General features: G+C 41.8%; 1 pseudogene; it reads right to left on the reverse strand.

Moving 5' to 3' along the window:
* LOC125485734 overlaps positions 1-12,282 on the reverse strand; it is a 23,558-nt pseudogene extending 11,276 nt beyond the window's left edge.
* Between the last annotated feature and the right edge of the window lie 6,925 nt (positions 12,283-19,207).

The following is a 19,207-nucleotide window of genomic DNA, read 5'->3' on the forward strand; positions in this document are numbered from 1 at the left end:
AATGGGCTTAATGCTTCTGAAATGAAGAAGGGTCTAGGCCCGAAACGTCAGCCTTCCTGCTCCTCTGATGCTGCTTGGCCTGCTGTGTTCATCCAGCTCTACACCTTGTTATCTCAGTATAGCTTTATGCTTTATTCGCGATGAAAAGTTAGTTAATGCACAGCAATTGCTGAAAAGTTATTTAAGTAAGAAGTGATCATATTTAAGTAAAATACAATTACATATTTCATGTCCCTTTGTGAAATTTTCTTGAACAGTTTCCCAGCACAGTCTGAAAAATAAATTACAAATACATATTTAGATAGTTACAAATAAAAGTTACATATGAAGATGAAAATGAAATCAGTCTCTACTTGCACTGCAGGCCTGGTTTGTTTGAAGATTGTCTTTCTGATGAAGGGTTTGAAAACTTGAAAGCTTTGAAATCAGTTTCAGCAGTGATGGCTTCTGTAGTCAAATGGTTGAAAATTGCTCCCACAGGTGGATTTATGATCACATTAGGTGTTGAGTTAGCCAAGGTCTGGGGCACAAACTCCAGAAAAATTATTCAAGACAATTAACCTTTTGATTGCCACTCATTCTCCTAGAATTCTCCATCTCATTCTGTTGGGTTTTTGCTTAAGTAGGAGCAAGTATTCACAGAGCCCCTCCCCCTTAGGAAAGCCATTCTTATTGGATTTCCGTTTAGTCTCAGGAACATTTAACAAATTTCATAAGGCTTCTTGGGATTCATCTTGAGAAAAGTACAGTTCCAAAAGCAGCAGCATGCACAAGGACCTTTGGAAACCACTTGGTGACACTCCTTGGATCCATTTCAACGACAGATTAGCTTTCTTTACAAAATACTTCATGAAATAACTATATATTTGTGACATTCTAGGTGGGAAAAACAGAAATATGAACAATCAATGAAACATTAGCCTGAAAATGTTACAAAGTTCCTGCCATACCCCCTACCAACAGTGACAACCCAACAGTAGAAACTGGAACATATACTGTCTTGAGAGATCGCTCTCTTACTATGGTTTAACATGTTCTTTCAAGTACGACTGGTACAGGTTTGATACCTATTTCCTTCCCTGATTTCTCCTTTTCTGAAGATTTCTTAGACATTTCTACTAGTGCAGTCAGTCTCCCATTAAATTTCCAGGAATTGGCTTTGGTATGTCCGGTATTATGACAAGGGAAGCATTTTCATTTCTTTATGTCACTTTTTATTGCCAGCCTTTTATTTCTTTATTTAGCTTTAGTCAAATAGTTAACTGTTATGTCTTACATTTCCAGCAATATTCGAAAACCGTCTTAAAATCCCACGCAATAAACCTCGCCATAACTCAACATTTTTATTTCTAGAACCAGCACATATCCATTATCTTAAAAAAAAAGACACAGCTCACCCTTCAATCCAGTTCATTCAAATCTTGCAGGACCCTCTGACTGATAATGATCCAAGCTGATATTATTACTAGACAAGTCTGATCCCAGACTAAAATCTGGCTAGATAGATCATTTCTTTTCTGATTTAACAAGGCTGTCTTTTACTGAAATACATAAAAAAAAGTCAAGATTTGCTTTTGACAATTATTACACAAAAGAAAAGATAAAACAGTATTAACCAGCTATTTGCACATAACACAATTTGAAAGACTTTGAAACATACAGGGTGGCATGGTGGCTAGCACTGCTGTGTCACAGTGCCAGGGACCCAGGTTCAATTCCAGCCTTGGGTGACTGTCTGTGTGGAATTTGTACATTCTCCCTATGTCTGTGTGGGTTTCCTCCCACAGTCCAAAGATGTGCAGATTAGGTGGATTGTCATGCTAAGCTGCTCATAGTGTTCAGGGAGGTGTGGGTTATAGGGGGACAGGTCTAGGTAGGATGACCTGAGGTTTGATGTGGACTTGTTGGACCAAAAGGCCTATTTCCACACTGTAGGGATTCTATGATTATAATAACATACAATCCTACCTATCCCAACATCCTCACTTTACATTACTCAAACAACAGATAGAGTTTGCTTCTTTATCTCATCTATAAATTTAAATTAATTGTATTTTTCCATTCCTGGACTTGAGAGTATGGTAGCCTTTTCCTTGATTAGTCACACAAGTGAATTTAGATGTTTTAAGCTTCCAACACCTTCAGGGTTCTTACCCAATACTTCTGATCTGAAACTTCTGGTCCAAACTCTAAAACAACTTATTTAAAAATATATATATAAATCACACAATTTACATCATTTTACCAAGTGGTCTTCCTCTAATACATTAGCCTATGTAGGCCTGTAGCCCTACCCTGAAAGAGGATGATGACAACAAATCTAACTTATAGTGAGCAGTTGTACACAGAGTTCATGCAGCATGCATGTACAATCTGTACAGATGTTTACCAACAGAATGCAATCCAACAATATGCAAGAAGCTAGACATCATCCAGCAGAGAGATCCTGAACGCAGAATCTGCAGTTCTTTCCTTTCCTTTTCTTGTCTGTCGCCACTCTGCCTCATCGTTAAGATGCTGTGACTCAAAGTGAGATGAAGCTTGTTGGCCAACCTGTCACCACTCTGAATGATTGGTAGCAAGCTCCTCCCAGTCATCAAGGTACCAGCTATCATGCTTTATAGTGACCTTCAGTTCATCATTTTCTTTGCACTGCTTTGGAAAGCTCACCATTTGAGAACTGAGGACCACGCAGGGAGACGGTTTATGGTCATGAGGACATGGTGTCTGGTTCATCATTGTTTTTGAGTTCTGCCTGAATATTTACATAACTGACTTCAAAAAAGACTCTAGTGTTTTGTCGATGGCCCTCCCATTGAATTTGGAGGGTGTAGAAGAGGTATTGTTGTTGGAATTTCTCTGGTGCTTTTATGTGTCCCTGATAGACAGTTCAGGTCTCACTGCAGTACAGGAGTGTGGTGACCATAACTACTTTGCACAATAGGATATTCGTTGACTGCTGAATGTCTTTGTTGTAAAACAGTCACTGATTTGAAAAGGCATGAACTGCCCTGGTGATCCTTTGTGTAATGTATGATCATAGCAACAAAGAATTCCATGAGCTCCTCACATATGAAAGTTAGATACTTGGTCAACAGGAACCATCTTAAACAGACTGGTTATGAAAAATATTACTGAGGCTAAAGGTCATCTTGGGCAGAAGCACAATTGGACAATAGTAATTTGGGAACCTGGTTGTATACTCAATCGATTTTCTTTTCCATGTTGAAAAAAATGTTTGATTTGTTTAGGTTTATTATTGTTGTATGTACCTAGGTACAGTGAAAAGTATTGTTTTGCATGCAGTACAGGCAGATCATACCATACAAAGTGTATTAAGGTAATAAAACAGAGCGAGGGATACAATGTTACAGCTGCAGAGAAGGTGCACAAAGAGCAAGATCAATATTAAATTTACAATTTGAGAGGTTCATCCAGAAATCCAACAGGGAAGAAGCTGCTCTCGAATCTGTTGGTACATGTGTTTAATCTTTTGTATCTTTTACCTGGCGGAAGAGATTAGAAGAGATTATAACCGGGGTGGGAAGGGTCTTTAATTGCGTTGACGTCCTTCCCAAGGCAGCGAGAAGTATAGACGGAGTCAATGGATAGATGGTTGTCTTGCATGATGGACTGGGCTCTGTTCACAACTCTCTGTAATTTCGTACAGTTCTGGGAAGAGCAGTTGCCGTACCAAGCCATGATGCATCCAGATTGAATGCTTTCTATGGTGCATCTATAAAAATTGAATATATCCAGGCTGATATGATGATAGGGAAGCATTCCTTTGAAAAACCATCGATTGTAAGGCAATCAGGAAAATAAATCCCACACAAGACAGGTTAGTTAAAACATTAATTAAACATTTTGGCAATAGAAACTGTAAGAAATAAAGGTAAGAGGTCATATTTTACTGTTTCAATTAAACAACAGTGACTTCTTTCCCAAAACACCTCCACAACTGCCATGTAATATTTTGTCAAAATTGTGCAAAAAACATACTTCTGGGAATCAGGTGGTTTTTCTTCAAAACATAAAGAAACATAATTGAAAGATTACAGCACTTAAAAACTAATATATTTAATTTAGAGAGTGGATTGCCATCTGTTGCCTAATTTTCTCCAAAAAAGCAGCTGATCTGACTGTGGTAGCAGTTGAAGGGCAGTTATAACACTGGTCGATTGAGAGAGAAAAGTTCTCTCAATATTTGCACATCTTTTGCCCACAATCACTTCACAGCACATTCCAGGGAGTAGTAGAAATAGTCTAAGGTGTCATCAGTTGGAAACTGTTAATCAACTGTGAAATACATCAGGGATTGAAACTGGAGGACCCGTTTGTGGGTCTGCTCCTGGCCCAGCCCAGGCTGGCTATAAAGAAGGCAGTAGGCTGTGGAGGGGGATATCTCTGTGGACTGTCTACCCATCTTCCACGCCCAGGTGTCCTTGGGGAAGGAGCATGCTGTGTCCATCAATGCTCTTGATGCATTTAGAGAGACATGTGGGCACCACCAGGGATACTGTGCTTTATTTGCACCTCCAACTCCATTTTGGTTTAGTTCCTTCTCTCTCTACATTCCCCACCACCCCACCGCCCCCCCCACCCCGGGCGCTGCGCCCCACATTGCCCATAATGGGCTTTGCTTGCAAATATTCAATTGGCCACTCAGTTGTTACACTGGTGATAGTCAGTAAGTTAAAAAAAGAAGTTGCAGTGATTTTGATGGTGGGGAGGTTACTCAGTTGTGTGTGATAACACTTCTGAGTTAGAAAAAAAAGCACTGATTCAAAATATTCAAAATATCCATATAACAGCAACTGGTGGCTCTCCAGGTTCTTGTGATGGAATGCTAGAAGACTTGGGTTCATATCCCACCTGCTTCAGAGGTGTGTTCTAACAATACAGGTCAGTGATTGGATGGACTTGGTTAGTTCAGTGGGCTGGATAGCAGGTCTGCAATACAGAATGATGTGAACAGTATGGGTTCAATTCCCACACCAGCTGAGGTTACTACCAATGTTTTGCCTTCTTCACTACATCACTCATTCTGAGGTGTGGTGACCCTTGGGTTAGACCCACCACGAATTGTCTCTCTCTAATGATCTATGGTCCTCCAAGACTGTGATGACTTTACTTGAGTGTTCTTGTGGTGCATTGGTAGTGTTCTTTTCTCTAGGCCAGAAGATCCAGGATCATGTCTCACATGCTGCAGAAGAGCATCATAACATTCTCCCAGCAAGTTGATTAGAAAATAGCTACAACAGGGGTTAGCAGCATTTTGTCTCTATTGACCAGAATTGCCATTTCTACCCTTCAATCAAGCTGCCAGCATTGTTTAGTTTTGCTATTTATTCGCATGCTTTCTTGGATGACAGACACCTTAGATCTTTAACACCTGAAATTCCCATCTGAAATTGGAATGAGTTGCAAGCTTCAAACTAGTTTCCACTGCCACACATTAAGCCTTCAGCGGACGGTGACTTTCAACTGGGGCATTAGTCAACTGCAAAGCAAAGTGCAGCCAACATTGCACAAACTGCACTGTGCAATGTTATCAGGATGCCAACATTCATTGAAACTCCCTCAAATTGTGTTGTTTTTAAGAGTATAATAAATGATGACTACAATTATCTATAAATATAAAGCCAATGGCTAGGGCTCTGTGGTGCAGTGGTAATGTCCCTGCCTCTGGTTCAGAAGACACAGGTTCTAGTCCCATCTGCTTCAGAGATATATAATAACAGCTTGATTTAAAAAGTATCTGTAAATCCATGATTGTCCCCTATTAGAAAATTAGCTTTGACTGAGCAATGACACCTCATCCTTGAATTTTGGCACGGCACAAGTCTCACTGTCTCTCTGTAATTCTGAATGACAATCAGATATCTATTAAGTGTTTCATAAATATTACCTGCAATTCTCAGGGTATCGCCCAGTTCTGCCTTTCTCTTAGAATTCTATCATAAATTCCCTGACATATCCGTAACCCCATTGAAAAAACTAAATTAAATAGTCCATAAAAAAAATTAGGTCTCCATAATTGTGTTATGTGACTGTGCAGTAAATAATCACATTTAAGAAGGCAATCCAAGGTTGTCTTAAGTTAAATATCACTGACCCACTCAATGACTGGAGTGTAAGGATATTAACCTGGAATAGAAGATAAACATTCTGTGCATCTGTTATGAGGAAAATATTTTGAAGTGGAGAATAAGACCATGGAAAATAAAGTTTTAAGATTATTGGACCATTTCAGTAAATTGAAACGTGTTTAACTTTAATTTTCCTTCATTAAGAAGGATGCATGAATAGCACAGCTCACTGAGAGCATCTGGTGGCTGAGACAGATACTGCAGCACAACAAATAGCCTGACTTCAGTGAGGGCGATCTACTGTTCTTACTTAGTCTAACATCTATGCCACTTCAGACCTCCTGGCCATTGAAATGGCCTAGCAAACCACTCAGTTGTATTTAAGAATGTGAATCATCAGACAATTGGGGAAAGGCACTAAATATTGGCCTTGCTAGTGATGCTGAAGTCCTTTGAATGAATTTATAAAACACCTTGTAACATATTATGCAAAGTACCTGCCAAACGTGCTTGAGTCGTACTCTAGCTCTGATTGTAGAATATTTTAGCATGTTATAGTTTTAGTATCTGTTTCCCAGTCTATAGAAATTCCTAAATAAAACACGGGTATAACTCTTAATTCTGTTCTTTGCAGGTTATTGCACAACAAAACGGAAACCAGAGATAACACAGTGTGGAGCTGGATGAACACAGCAGGCCAGGCAGTATCAGAGGAGCAGGAAAGCTGACATTTCGGGTCGGGACCCTTCTTCAGAAAATCCAAAAAACCCGACCTGAAACGTCAGCTTTCCTGTTCCTCTGGTGCTGCTTGGCCTGCTGTGTTCCTCCAGCTCCACACTGTGTTATCTCTGACTCTAGCATCTGCAGTTCTTACTATCTCTAAAACAGAAACTAGGATTTCTTCTGAAGAAGAATTTAAACTGAAGACATTAACTCTGTATCTCTCTCAATAGATGCTCCCAGATCTGCTGAGTTTTTCCAGCACTTTGCTTTTATTTCAGATCTCCAGCCTTGCTGTATTTTGCTTTGAAATGGGATGTATAGTTTGCTTATCCATTTAATGGGATCCTCTGTTTCCTCAGGAGAACTGAATGTCAGCTCTTTATGCATTCAATCGCATTACTCCATCTGAATGGTGACATGATCCCACTTACATGAATACCAGCTGCTGATCTGCAGATTTACCGGCAAAACCGAAAGAGCTGCCTTGGTGCATTTTTCAAAACTTAGTATTTTTACGGAAAGTCAATGTTGCTAACAGCAGTTTATATTTCACGGTGCATGATGCCGTCATAGGGAATGGGAGGTGGAGAAATGAAGGACAGGATCAGGAGCTATTCAGATGGAGCGGTCTTTAATGCCTCTGACACAGACAACATGGCAATGTTTAGCTGCACAGTTGCAATGTGTGTGTGCTGGCTGTAGGACCACGAGGGAGAGTAGAAACAAGAGTGGATTAGTGTCACTGTTGCTGTACTTTTCCCATGATGTTACAAAGAGTTTCGAGTAAGGGCTTGCCCTAGCTTTCACTTTTCAATTAGTGGTATGAAAGGAAGACAATCATTTGGTTTGATTCATTCACTGGATGTGAATTTATTGTCCTTCCCTAACTGCCCCTGGAGATTCCACACCCACAGCAATGTGGTTGACTCTTAACTACCATCTGGGATGAACAATTAATACTGCCTGGCGAGCAATGCCTTCATCCTGTGAATGAATGGAGAAGATTTTCTTCAGCGTAGAATAATTTAGCCATGACTCACACTTAAAGAACCCGGGTGGCCATGGGGACAGAATGGCAGCTCCCAGACCCTTCTCCAGGGATTCTGATGTGACAAATGTAGCACGACAAACTTTTAAGACGTTTCCCAGTAAAGTTGCTATTCAGATGGAACGCCAACACAACTGAGTGCTCCCGATTGAGCCAGTAACGCCAGGCTGGGAAGCAGCAATCACGCAGGCCCCACTTGCTTTGTTTGGCAAGATGCCTTTATCAACAGTGCTGTGTTGACAGCAGAGACAAAGCTTAGGGATTTGGCATGGGGCTTACCCATTGCCTAGATATTGACACAGCCAAATGCAGCATTGATTCCTGTGACAGACTATTGCTGAGCGTCTTGTTATTGGCCAGTCTTGTCACTAAGATGGATGTAAGAGTTATGGTGCTCAGTGGGGCATTGAAAAATCAAACAGTATTGCAACCTTGAATGATTGTTGTAAGTTAAGAACACCAGACCGTATCACAAACCAACTACCTGGCTATAAAGGAGGCTCTGGTTTTCAGCTGCTTCTAGATCTCAGTTTCAAAGTTGGTAGTGGAAATAAATAACCGATCACTGCATCTTCTCCGTCCTCTCAAGCCCATCTGCTCATTTGAGATCTGGTTTTATCCAGTAAACTCTCAGCCATTCATCCAGCTTGTAGATCAGAGAAGAGCAATGAGACAGCAGTTGGTTTTCCTGGCTTTAGGATCGCAATGACTTTGAAACAGTGACAGACATTTGGGATTACCCTAATGCCGAGGGTGTTGGATGGAAGTTTGGCAAACCACATTCATCCGATTGGGCCATGGCTCTTGAAGGAATTCTGAGTAAGTGCTAGTGAGCCTAACATCCTTCCAAGGCTTCTGAATATTGGTTGTGCTGACCACTTCTGTGGTGCAGACCGCTATCAAAGTGCCATGAGGCTTTCAGCAGCTTTCTTGCTTTGTGTTTGTTTTCAGCGAATGATCACTGAGGGAATTAATGCCTGGAATGGGTGAGGTTGTCTCATGAACAACAATTGGACGGACTGGTTGTATCTGTTGGATTTTAGAAGAGGAAGAAGGCATCTTGAATGAAACATCTCAGATCCTGCATGTGGAAAGGATGTTTCCTCTTACGGGAGAATCAAGAACAAGGGCTCACTGTTTCAAAATAAGTTGTTGCTCACTTAAAACAGAGTTGAGGAGAAATACTTTCTCACAGTGGTTCATGAGACTTTGGAACTGTCATCCTCAAAAGGCAGGGAAAGCAGACTTTTTGAATGTTATTAAGTCAAAAGTGGATCGATGTTTGATTCAAAAATGATGGACTGAGAGTAGCGTGCATCCTGCAGCTGCTCCTGAGATTCAAGCTAATTTCTAGACTTACTTCTAGATTTCTTACCAGGATGTCGCTAAGACTGGAGGGTTTGAGTTAAGGAGAGAGGGTAGATAGGCTGGGATATTTTTCACTGGAGCATTAGAAGTTGAGGGATGACCTTATAGAGGTTTATAAAATCATGAGGGGTATAGATAGGATGAATGTCAGGTGTCCTTTCCCTAGGGTCGGGTATTTGAAGACTAGACAGCATATTTTTAAGGTGATGGGGGAAAGATTAAAAAAAAATACAATGGGCATTTTTTTCACATAGAGAGTGGTTTGTGTGTAGAATGAACTTCCAGAAGAAGTGGTAGATGTAAGTATGGATACAATGTTTTAAAAAAAGACATTTGGATAAGTACATGAATAAGAAATGTTTGGAGGAATATGGGCCAAGTACAGGCAGTTGGGACTAGTTTAGTTTGGGATTATGGTTTGTGTGGACTGGTTGGACCGAAGGGTCTATTACCATGCTCTATGACTCTATGATTCTATGACTCTAAGTGAGAGAGTGAAAGATTATCAGGAGTAGGCAGGATGAGGAGTAATGACAGCAACACTGAGACCTTACTGAATGACAGAGCAGACTCAAGACACAGGGTGAATGTTCATATATCGTTTGCCTAAAGTTAAAAAGAACAATCTTTCACTTACCGACAACTGAATAAACTAAAATCTACAATCTTCTTCCAGAAAAGTTTATTGTGTTACATTTGTCAAATCAGAACCAGAGTATGCAAACTCCTGTAAACATCAGCTAAAGTAGCCTGTCACATTTGGTTGTGCATTTTCTCTTCATGGAAAGGATTAAGGAATAGATTATGGTTAATAGCACTGTTTTAAGACAAAATGGTTCCACTCAGATTGAAAAGAGATTGAGGTCACTGCAACAAACTGTTTGTTTGGTAATGAGCCTCAAGGTTTAAATTGTGTATTAAAGAGTATCACAGCTCACAATCTATTTCAAAGTGAGTGAATGACATTCAATTGTCTCACCTGAGATAGATAATCCTCCGCTTAGTAATTTATTTAATTATTTGACATTGGAAGTATAATCTGAGGAGCTCTTGTGGAGCAGTGGTAGTGTCACTACATTTGACCCAGGTTACATCCCAACTGCTCCAAACTGATTAAAAATGTGGAAGTCAGATCTGAAATTAGCTGTGTCTGATGGGTACCACATTTGTCTATTTCCAGTCTAAAGTATTTCCTCACTTACCACTCCAGTTGTGTTCTTTAAAGTACATCTTTAACCCAAACATTAAATGCGTTAGACTTTTCTACAAGCAGTAGATCCCAAAGTGAGTTTCCCTGATCCCTAATGAGTTTCTCCCCCGGTCACCAACAATTCTTTAACCCGATTCCAAGCAATTCGCCCTCTTGATCTCTCGTCAGTTTCTGTAAGATGGTTGTGGAGACAATGAATCAACAGTACATTTGGAGTGGGGTGGTGAGCAAGTCAGTAGGAGAGGGCAGCAAGTAAGATGTGAGTGAGGCAGTGAGCAGGGCTGATGTGGGTCTCTTCCAGGCCCAACTCCAGAACTCCCAACTGCACTGCTCCATGGACTCTGCTGACAGAGATGGCAATGCACAATATGGTGACTTTGATTGTCAACAACACACATAAACAATGGAAAATTAAAATGGTGATTCAAATAAGAAAAAAAGAGGAAAAATACAACTTTAAAGAAGAAACAGCTTTAAAATTAAATGACTTAAAGCGAGGGGTTACTGTACTAAGATTCAGTCACCCTTTCATAACTTTTACCATTACTATAATCATAAAAATAACTATAACTATCTAATGCCTGAAATCTCCCTGATCTCTCTGTCTACTGATGGAAAAATATCATCAATCCCCAGCAAGATATTTGTTCTCAGTCCAACTTAACCTCCTCCAGCTCATTTGTAACAAAGTCATAATCATCACATAAACAATTTGCACATATCAGATTGGGAAAGAAAATTAACATTGAGGTAAAAAGGTCAGTAACCGAGATGTTTAGAGAAAAAAAATGATGTTAAGGAATGTCTGAAAGAGAGACAGAGATGGAGATGGAGGGAGTTCCAAAGATTAGGGCCTAGGCAGTTGAAGGTATAGTCACCAATGGTGTGATGAAATGCTCAGAAATTACAGAACACCAGGTTATAGTCCAACAGTTTTATTTGAAAACACAAGCTTTCAAAGCCTCACTCCTTCTTCAGATGTTAGTGAGAGAGGTAGTATCACGTGTGTGTGTGTGGGTGTGTGTGGGTGTGTGGGCGCATGCTTGACAGAGAGAGAGAGAGTGTGTGTGTGTGTGTGTCAGAGAGTGTGTGTGCATGTGTGTGTGTGTCAGAGACTGTGTGTGTGTGTGTGTGTGTGTCAGAGAGTGTGTGTGCGTGTGTGTGTGTCAGAGAGAGTGTGTGTGTGTGTGTGTCAGAGAGAGTGTGTGTGTGTGTGTGTCAGAGAGAGTGTGTGTGCGTGTGTGTGTGTCAGAGTGTGTGTGTGTGTGTCAGAGAGAGTGCGTGTGCATGTGTGTGTGTCAGAGAGAGTGTGTGTGTGTCAGAGTGTGTGTGCGTGTGTGTGTGTGTCAGAGAGAGTGTGTGTGTGCGTGTGTGTGTGTCAGAGAGAGTGTGTGTGCGTGTGTGTGTGTGTCAGAGAGAGTGTGTGTGTGTCAGAGAGAGTGTGTGTGCGTGTTTGTGTGGGTGAGACACATTGTGTGTATGAGAGAGGATGTATGTGAGAGTGCCTGTGCGTTTGTGTGTGTGACAGTGTATAGTGTAGTGGAGTCACATGCAGTGCGACATGAACCCAAGATCACAGTTGAGGCCGTCCTCATGTGTACCGAACTTGGCCATCAGCCGCTGCTCAGCAACTCTGCATTGCTGTGTACCCCAAAGTCTCCCCTGGAGGGCATTTACCTGAGATCCAAGGCCGAATATCCTTGATCGCTGAGGTGTTCCCCACTGGGAGGGGGCATCCCGGTTTGGCGATTGCTGCACAGAGCATCCTCCAAGGCAGACTTCGGGACACACAACAACGCAAGGTCGCTGAGCAGAGGCTGATAGCCAAGTTCCGTGTCCATGAGAACGGCCTCAACCGGGATCTTGGGTTCTTGTTGCACTACAGGTGACACCACCACACTATATACTTTCTCACACACACTCACTCACTCACACACACACATACACACACACACACACACACAACACACACACAGACTCTCACAGAAACACTGTCTCTCACACGCACACACGCACTCTCACATAGATCCTCTCTCATATACACACACACACACTCTCTCTCTCCCTCTCACACACATTGTCTCTCCCCCTCGCTGTCACTCTTTCCCACACACACACACACACACACACGCACACACACATGGACACACACATGTAAATCTATGGGGTGAACTTGCATTTGCAGATACATGCCATTTCGTTCAAAAATCACACAATTTACAGACAGTCAGTCAATGTGGCATTTTATAAATTCCTACTTTAGAAATAAAACCAGCCTGACTCTAAACCAAAACACAAACAGATTCTAAACAAGGCCTCACACCTAACATGCATTGTCTGATCTAAAATGTCACATTTCCTTCACACTGATAAAACCTTTATTTCTCACAGGACAGGGACTTGAATTCGGAGATTTACATATCCATATTAATCAATTAAAACCTTCTAACTGATTAAAGATTTAACAGCATCTTAGGTTTGTTTGGTACATCCTCATCAATGGTGTGACCCTTTGATCGTTTACTTATAAATTCTGTGTATGATACTATCTCTCCCAGTAACACCTGAAGAAGGAGTAAGACTCTGAAATCTTGTGTTTCCAAATAAACCTGGTGGACTATAATCTGGTGTCATGTGATTTCTGACCTTGTCCACCCCAGTCCAACGCCAGCACCTCGACATCGTGATGAAATGTGTTATGGATGCACAATTTGCCCAAACCAGAAGAGCACAGAGTTCTCTGAGGTTTGTATGGCTGGAGGAGACAGGAATGGATTAAGCTGCAAAGATGCATTGATTTTACCCTGAATGGCTTTGGTGTGCCTTCTCCTGTGATTACTTGAAGCAAGTGGTCATTCAGAAAATTTACTGTTTTGTATTCATCTTCCGTTTGCACCTTTGATGTTTTCACCTTCGCTCTGACTAACCTTGACATCGTCTGTCGCACTTGAAGAATTTTACTTAAATGTTCTGCTAAACCTCAGCTGCTTTACATTTTCTTCCAAATTGCTTTGTCCCTTTTAACATGTTTCTGCATTTTCCTGTGTTCAACCTATACCACTCATGCAGATCTTTTTTATGCTACTGAGATATTTGATAATGTTAGTTCATTTAGTAGCTTTCTATCTCTCAGAGTATTACCTTCTTTCACCTCCAAGTTGTGCCTGAAAGGTGAAGATACATTACCATGGGCTGTTGTACAACCCATACCCTTCCATAATAGATTCATTTCTATCCTCTGTAACTAGCCATATCTCTCATATAATACGCATTTGTGCTACAATCTGAGATGCAGGAAAGTAATTCTTTAAATTCAAGAATTCAGAAACAAAATGGAAAACATCAACTAAAAATGTGGCAGTTTGTTTCAAACTCCATAAATTTACTTCCTCTCGCGGCTGTTGCCAAATCCTTATCTCTGGCAGTGAGTGTCTCACAACTGCACCCACTATAAATAATATCTTCCTCTACAAAGAATTTTAACTGGGACTCAGACACCTCCCTGCTCTCCTGCCCATCTCTATAACTTAAATGGTGCTCTGTTGTTGCATCAATGGTTGTTGTAACGCCAAGAAAATCTATGCTACAATTTCTAAGACTGACAATGAGCTTATTCAGAACACTGTCAGATAGAGGACCGTGTACAACTTTATTTATCTTGCTGGTGAAGCCACTGTGGCTCTGTAGAAAATACAGAGTAGGACAACTGAACTGTCAGTAGAAATTGTAATTGCACATTACCAACAACAAGGTGGCCAGACAAGATGGCAGCTATCAGTGCAGATGATGGTGGCATCATACCACCAGGACACATGATATTTTACAAAGATCAACTGTATCCTAAAGGACAATGACCCACCTTGGATTACAGCATGAGGCTGAAAGATGACCATCTCTAACTGGCTGAGACTGCTCTCAAAGCAGGGTAAGGTGGGGGAGTAACGCCAACTCTGACTCCACATATTCCAACATTGCGCTCCGACTGTCCCCGAAGGTGGGGGGAGTGGGGAATTTCTGACAGCCCATATACACTCAGACTAGGATCTTGTGCCTCAATTTACTCCATATTTTCAAAAGCAGTCCCTGCTGACTCACCTTCATTTCCACTCTATATGTGTTTCCCCCTAATGGGCACTCTACCATGCAATGTGATCCCATAAACTTTGTCTCTGGCACTGACATGTTTCTACACATATGCGGTCCCTGCACCACCAATGGCATTGTTAGTAAACACAGCCATTGTATTGGGGTGGTATGGTGGCACAGTGATTAGCACTGCTGCCTTACAGGGCCAGGGACCTGGGTTCAATTCCACCTTCAGTTGACTGTCTGTGTGGAGTTTGCACATTCTCCCCGTGTCTGCGAGAATTTCCTCCATGTGCTCCGGTTTCCTCCCACAGTCCAAAATTGTGCTGGTTAAGTGGCTTGGCCATGCTAAATTGCCCGTAGTGACCAGGGGCACACGGGCTAGGTAGACTAGCCATGGAAAATGCAGGATACAGGGATTGGGTGGGGGTGAATCTGGATGGGATGCTCTTCGGAGAATTGGTGTGGACTTGATGGGCTGAATAGCCTGCTTCCATACTGTAGGGATTCTAATATCAGAAGCAGGTTGTACGGCCTTAGACAAGGGTGGACTGAACACCATAGTACAGCAAGCTAATGAACATTTATTAATTATTTACACTATGTGCAGAGGCCTGGTTAAGGTGAACTTCTTTCATCAGCCCCCAGAACAATGTGCTGTGACACCATTGATGAAGAGTCTAGCTATTACCTAATGGTAGTTAATTTCAAATAATACAGTTTACATGCTTCAATTCTGGAGCAACACCGAAAGGAACTGGGAATCAAATAATGGACAGATATTTTGGGATAGCAAGAACTGCAGATGCTCGAGTCAGAGACAACACAGTGTGGAGCTGGAGGAACGCAGCAGGCCAGGCAGCACCAGAGGTGCAGGAAAGCTGACGTTTTGGGAGAATTTCTGAGGAAGGGTCCTGACCCGAAACATCAACTTTTTTGCTTCTGTAATGCTGCACGGACTGATATTTTGCTTTTTTTAACCAAATAAGCAAAAATGCCTATTTGTAAAATGTTAAATATGACCCAAAATAATATTACAACTAATTTTCAACTAAGTAATTCCCAAGAATGATTTAATTAGCAGTCATGAAAACAGTTACATTCACACGATAGCTGCAAAAAGTATACATTAAAAGCAGCAAGGGAAGCAATGAACAGGTATAAAAGTAGAAGGAAGTGTTCATTTTTTAAAAGTAGTTATGTGAAATATGGCTGAATGTTACATTCATTTGATGATAAGGCTCCACTGCTGCTACAATGGAGAATGGAAATGTGTTTGAGGGGCAATACAACATGAGAAGCATGGCAATAGTGGATAAGCAGGAAATACGCTGCTCCTATCGTTAGAGGACACCACTGAAGAAAACGTGCACATAAGCAAGAAAGCAACATTACTGAATGAAGATTTTGAATATGTGGCAACCACAGAATGCATGTGGACTTAAGTCTTGACTAAAGCTTATGAGCGATAAAACATACTATTGATAAATCTTGAGAATGGGGCAAGTAGAGCTTTTTATTCGATGGGGAGAATCTGAAAGGTATTAAAATTCCTGGAGTATGCAGAAGTACTGATAAGTAGTAAGAGGACCTGTGAATTAAGATTCATAATAGATGATATCTTTAAACAAATGAAACCACCTGGTTAGAAGATCCAACAATATATGAAACATTTTTTTCTCTTCAAATTTTAAGCATGAGGTGAATCTTGGGATAAGGGAGTTTCACAGACTCCAGTCTGCCACAGGCCCAGATAAATTTTCCTCACACGATCTTTCACTTTTCATCTGATCAATTCTTCAACTGAGCTGTTGGGTGAGATTCCCAAGGAATCTCATGGCCAAAGAGGTGCTAGTGCTCACCACAGCTGGATTCTTCTGGTTGACTCACCTCTGGTGCCATATTGAAAAGCCCAGCTGCATACCACTTCAGTCAACGCAAGGCCGGGAACTGTCCTGAAACTGCTGTGCTGGACCTAAATAATGCCTCAGAGAAAAGGAAAAAGGAAACTCCTCTGCGTTAAGACAGAGATCTGGGAGGTGCTGGTGGATGGGTTTGTGGAAAGGAGAGTGATCCTTTATACTGTTGACTTCCTAATGGAACCATGCCAACAGATCCAGACAGTATGGACACAAACATCAACGGGGCTCTGTGCTGTATCCATGACTTCCAAAAGAAGTTCAACTATTTCTTGCACTCTGCAAGGTTGAGTGTCACCATCCTCTCTGTACTACTCCACATTCACAGATCCAATCATTCAAATACTGCCACTGCACACACAACCCAACTATCAGTATTGCATTCTCCATGTCCACTCAACATCTCTGACCCACCCCATCCTCCAAAAGCTCCAACTTACCCTGCCTTCTACACTTCCTGCTCAGTCACCAGGGGGTCTCACCAACTTTCTGACTTCTATATCAACTCTAAACCTCTCTTCCATCTACTTCCATCATACTCAATCCCTTCCTTTGCCTCATTACAGGAAAACTGGCCCATTACCAAGCTAAAAGGGCCAAGACTGATTTGGACTGGCTAATGTCCATTTCCTCCTCTAATTGACTGGAGAAGAGCACTCATCTGATGATTGAGAGTCATCAATGCCTTAAGCTTCATTGTGCTGGGCCACACTGTTCTCTAACTACTGCCAGATATAACACATCCTTAATCCGCACAATCTTCTATGCATCTTTAACAAGTAATTCTACGCATCCCACCCCCACCACCAATTCTAACACAGGCAAGAACAGGACACTCTGAACATCCACAATGAGACCAGTGCCAGAGATCCTCACCTTCACTTCAGACGACAAAGCCACCTTGCCCTCATAGGACACACTGACAGTACTACCACCAACCAGCTAGATCTTTCCTCTCAGTGGACACCTCTAGATTATCATGCAATCCCTACAGTGTTGAAGCAGGCCTTTTGGCCCATTGATGCCACACTGACCCTCCAAAGAACATCCCATCCAGAAACAGCCTCCTACCCTATTCCTGTAACCCTGCATTTCCCATGGCTAATCCACCTAGCCTGCACACCGCTAGACACTATAGCATGGTCAATCCACCTAACCTGCACTTTTGTGGACTGTGGGAGGAAACTGGAGCACCCGGATGAAACTCGCATAGATACGGGGAGAATGCAAACTCCACACAGTCACCCGAGGCTGGAATTGAAGCCGGGTCCTTGGCGCTGTGAGGCAGCAGTGCTAACCAACTGAGCCACTATGCTGCTCAGATTAGATTTGGGAGCAAAATCAAGTTAGCTCATGACTCAGACATCTCTGCAAACAATTGAGAGAGAAACATCCCAGGTCTAGAAGACTCAGAACTGTTGATAGCCGGACTCTTGCTAATTTCCAGACAGAATGTGTGCCCATGTTCATAGCCATTAATGAATCGGTCAGCCCTGCAAAGACACTCAGTAAGTTGTAACAAAGGATTGAGGAGTGTGGTAATATTATGTGTAGCATACTGCGTTCAGCATGCATGCTCCTGGCTGTCTCCATGGATAAATTGCTGACTAGCAATGGAGACCCCAATGGATGCCTTAGCACAATGACATGTTGGTGCACACAGTCACAATGACTGCTGCTTTCTCCCTAATTAGAGAATTAAAACATCTTACGTGTACATAATTTAAATTGGGATCGGTCAACAATTTCAAGTGTACATGGAGAGTGAGGCATTTATTTAACCAACAGAAAGAAAAGTCAAAGACCTTAATAATAACAAGATTCACATCTTTCGCACTAAATCAGGAGCTGCTTGCCAGATTAGCAACAGAATCTGAAATAATTGAATAAAGTGAAGGTGTTTGGTACACTTGCCTTTATTAGTCAGTGCATTGAGTACAGGATTCGGGAGGTCATGTTGCAGCTGTACAGGACATTGGTTAGGCCACTTCTGGAATATTGTGTTCAGTTATGTTTTCCCTGCTGCAGGAAAGATGCTGTTAAACTTGAAAGGGTGCAGAAAAGATTTACAAGGATGTTGCCACGGTTGGAGGGTTTGAGTTATAGGTAGAGGCTGAATAGGCTGGGGCTATTTTCCCTGGAGCGTCAGAAGCTGAGGGGTGACCATATAGAGTTTTATAAAATCATGAGGGGCATGGACAGGGTGAATAGCCAAGGTCTTTTTCCCAGGGTAGGGGAGTCCAAAACTAGAGGCTATGTTTAAGGTGAGAGGGGAAAGATCTAAAAGGGACCAGATGGGCAACTTTTTCATGCAGAGGGTGGTGTGTGTATGAAATGAGCTGCACAGGAAGCGGTGGAGACTGGTACAATTACAACATTTAGAAGGCATCTAGATGGGTACAGGACAGCCTTATAGAGATATAGGCTAAATGCTGGCAAATGGGACAAGATTGATTTCGGATATCCAATTGGCATGGACAAAGGGTCTGTTTCTGTGCTGTAGAACTCTAAGACTCTATGAATGTATAAATCTAAACACAGCTCAATCGTTCAGCATGTGGGTGGAAACTGGGTTGAGTCTGGCCTTTCGAGCTCTGTATGGCTCTGTTATATTCTCTGAGATGGCTCTCCTGGTCCTGAGCTTCAGTGTCATCATCCTTTTGCACTAAATCAGGAGCTGCTTGCCAGATTAGCAACAGAATCTGAAACAATTCAATAAAGTGAAGGTGTTTGGTACACTTGCCTTTATTAGTCAGTGCAT

This window comes from Rhincodon typus, chromosome 1, assembly GCF_021869965.1.
Source record: "Rhincodon typus isolate 14 chromosome 1, sRhiTyp1.1, whole genome shotgun sequence".
NCBI lineage: Eukaryota > Metazoa > Chordata > Chondrichthyes > Orectolobiformes > Rhincodontidae > Rhincodon > Rhincodon typus.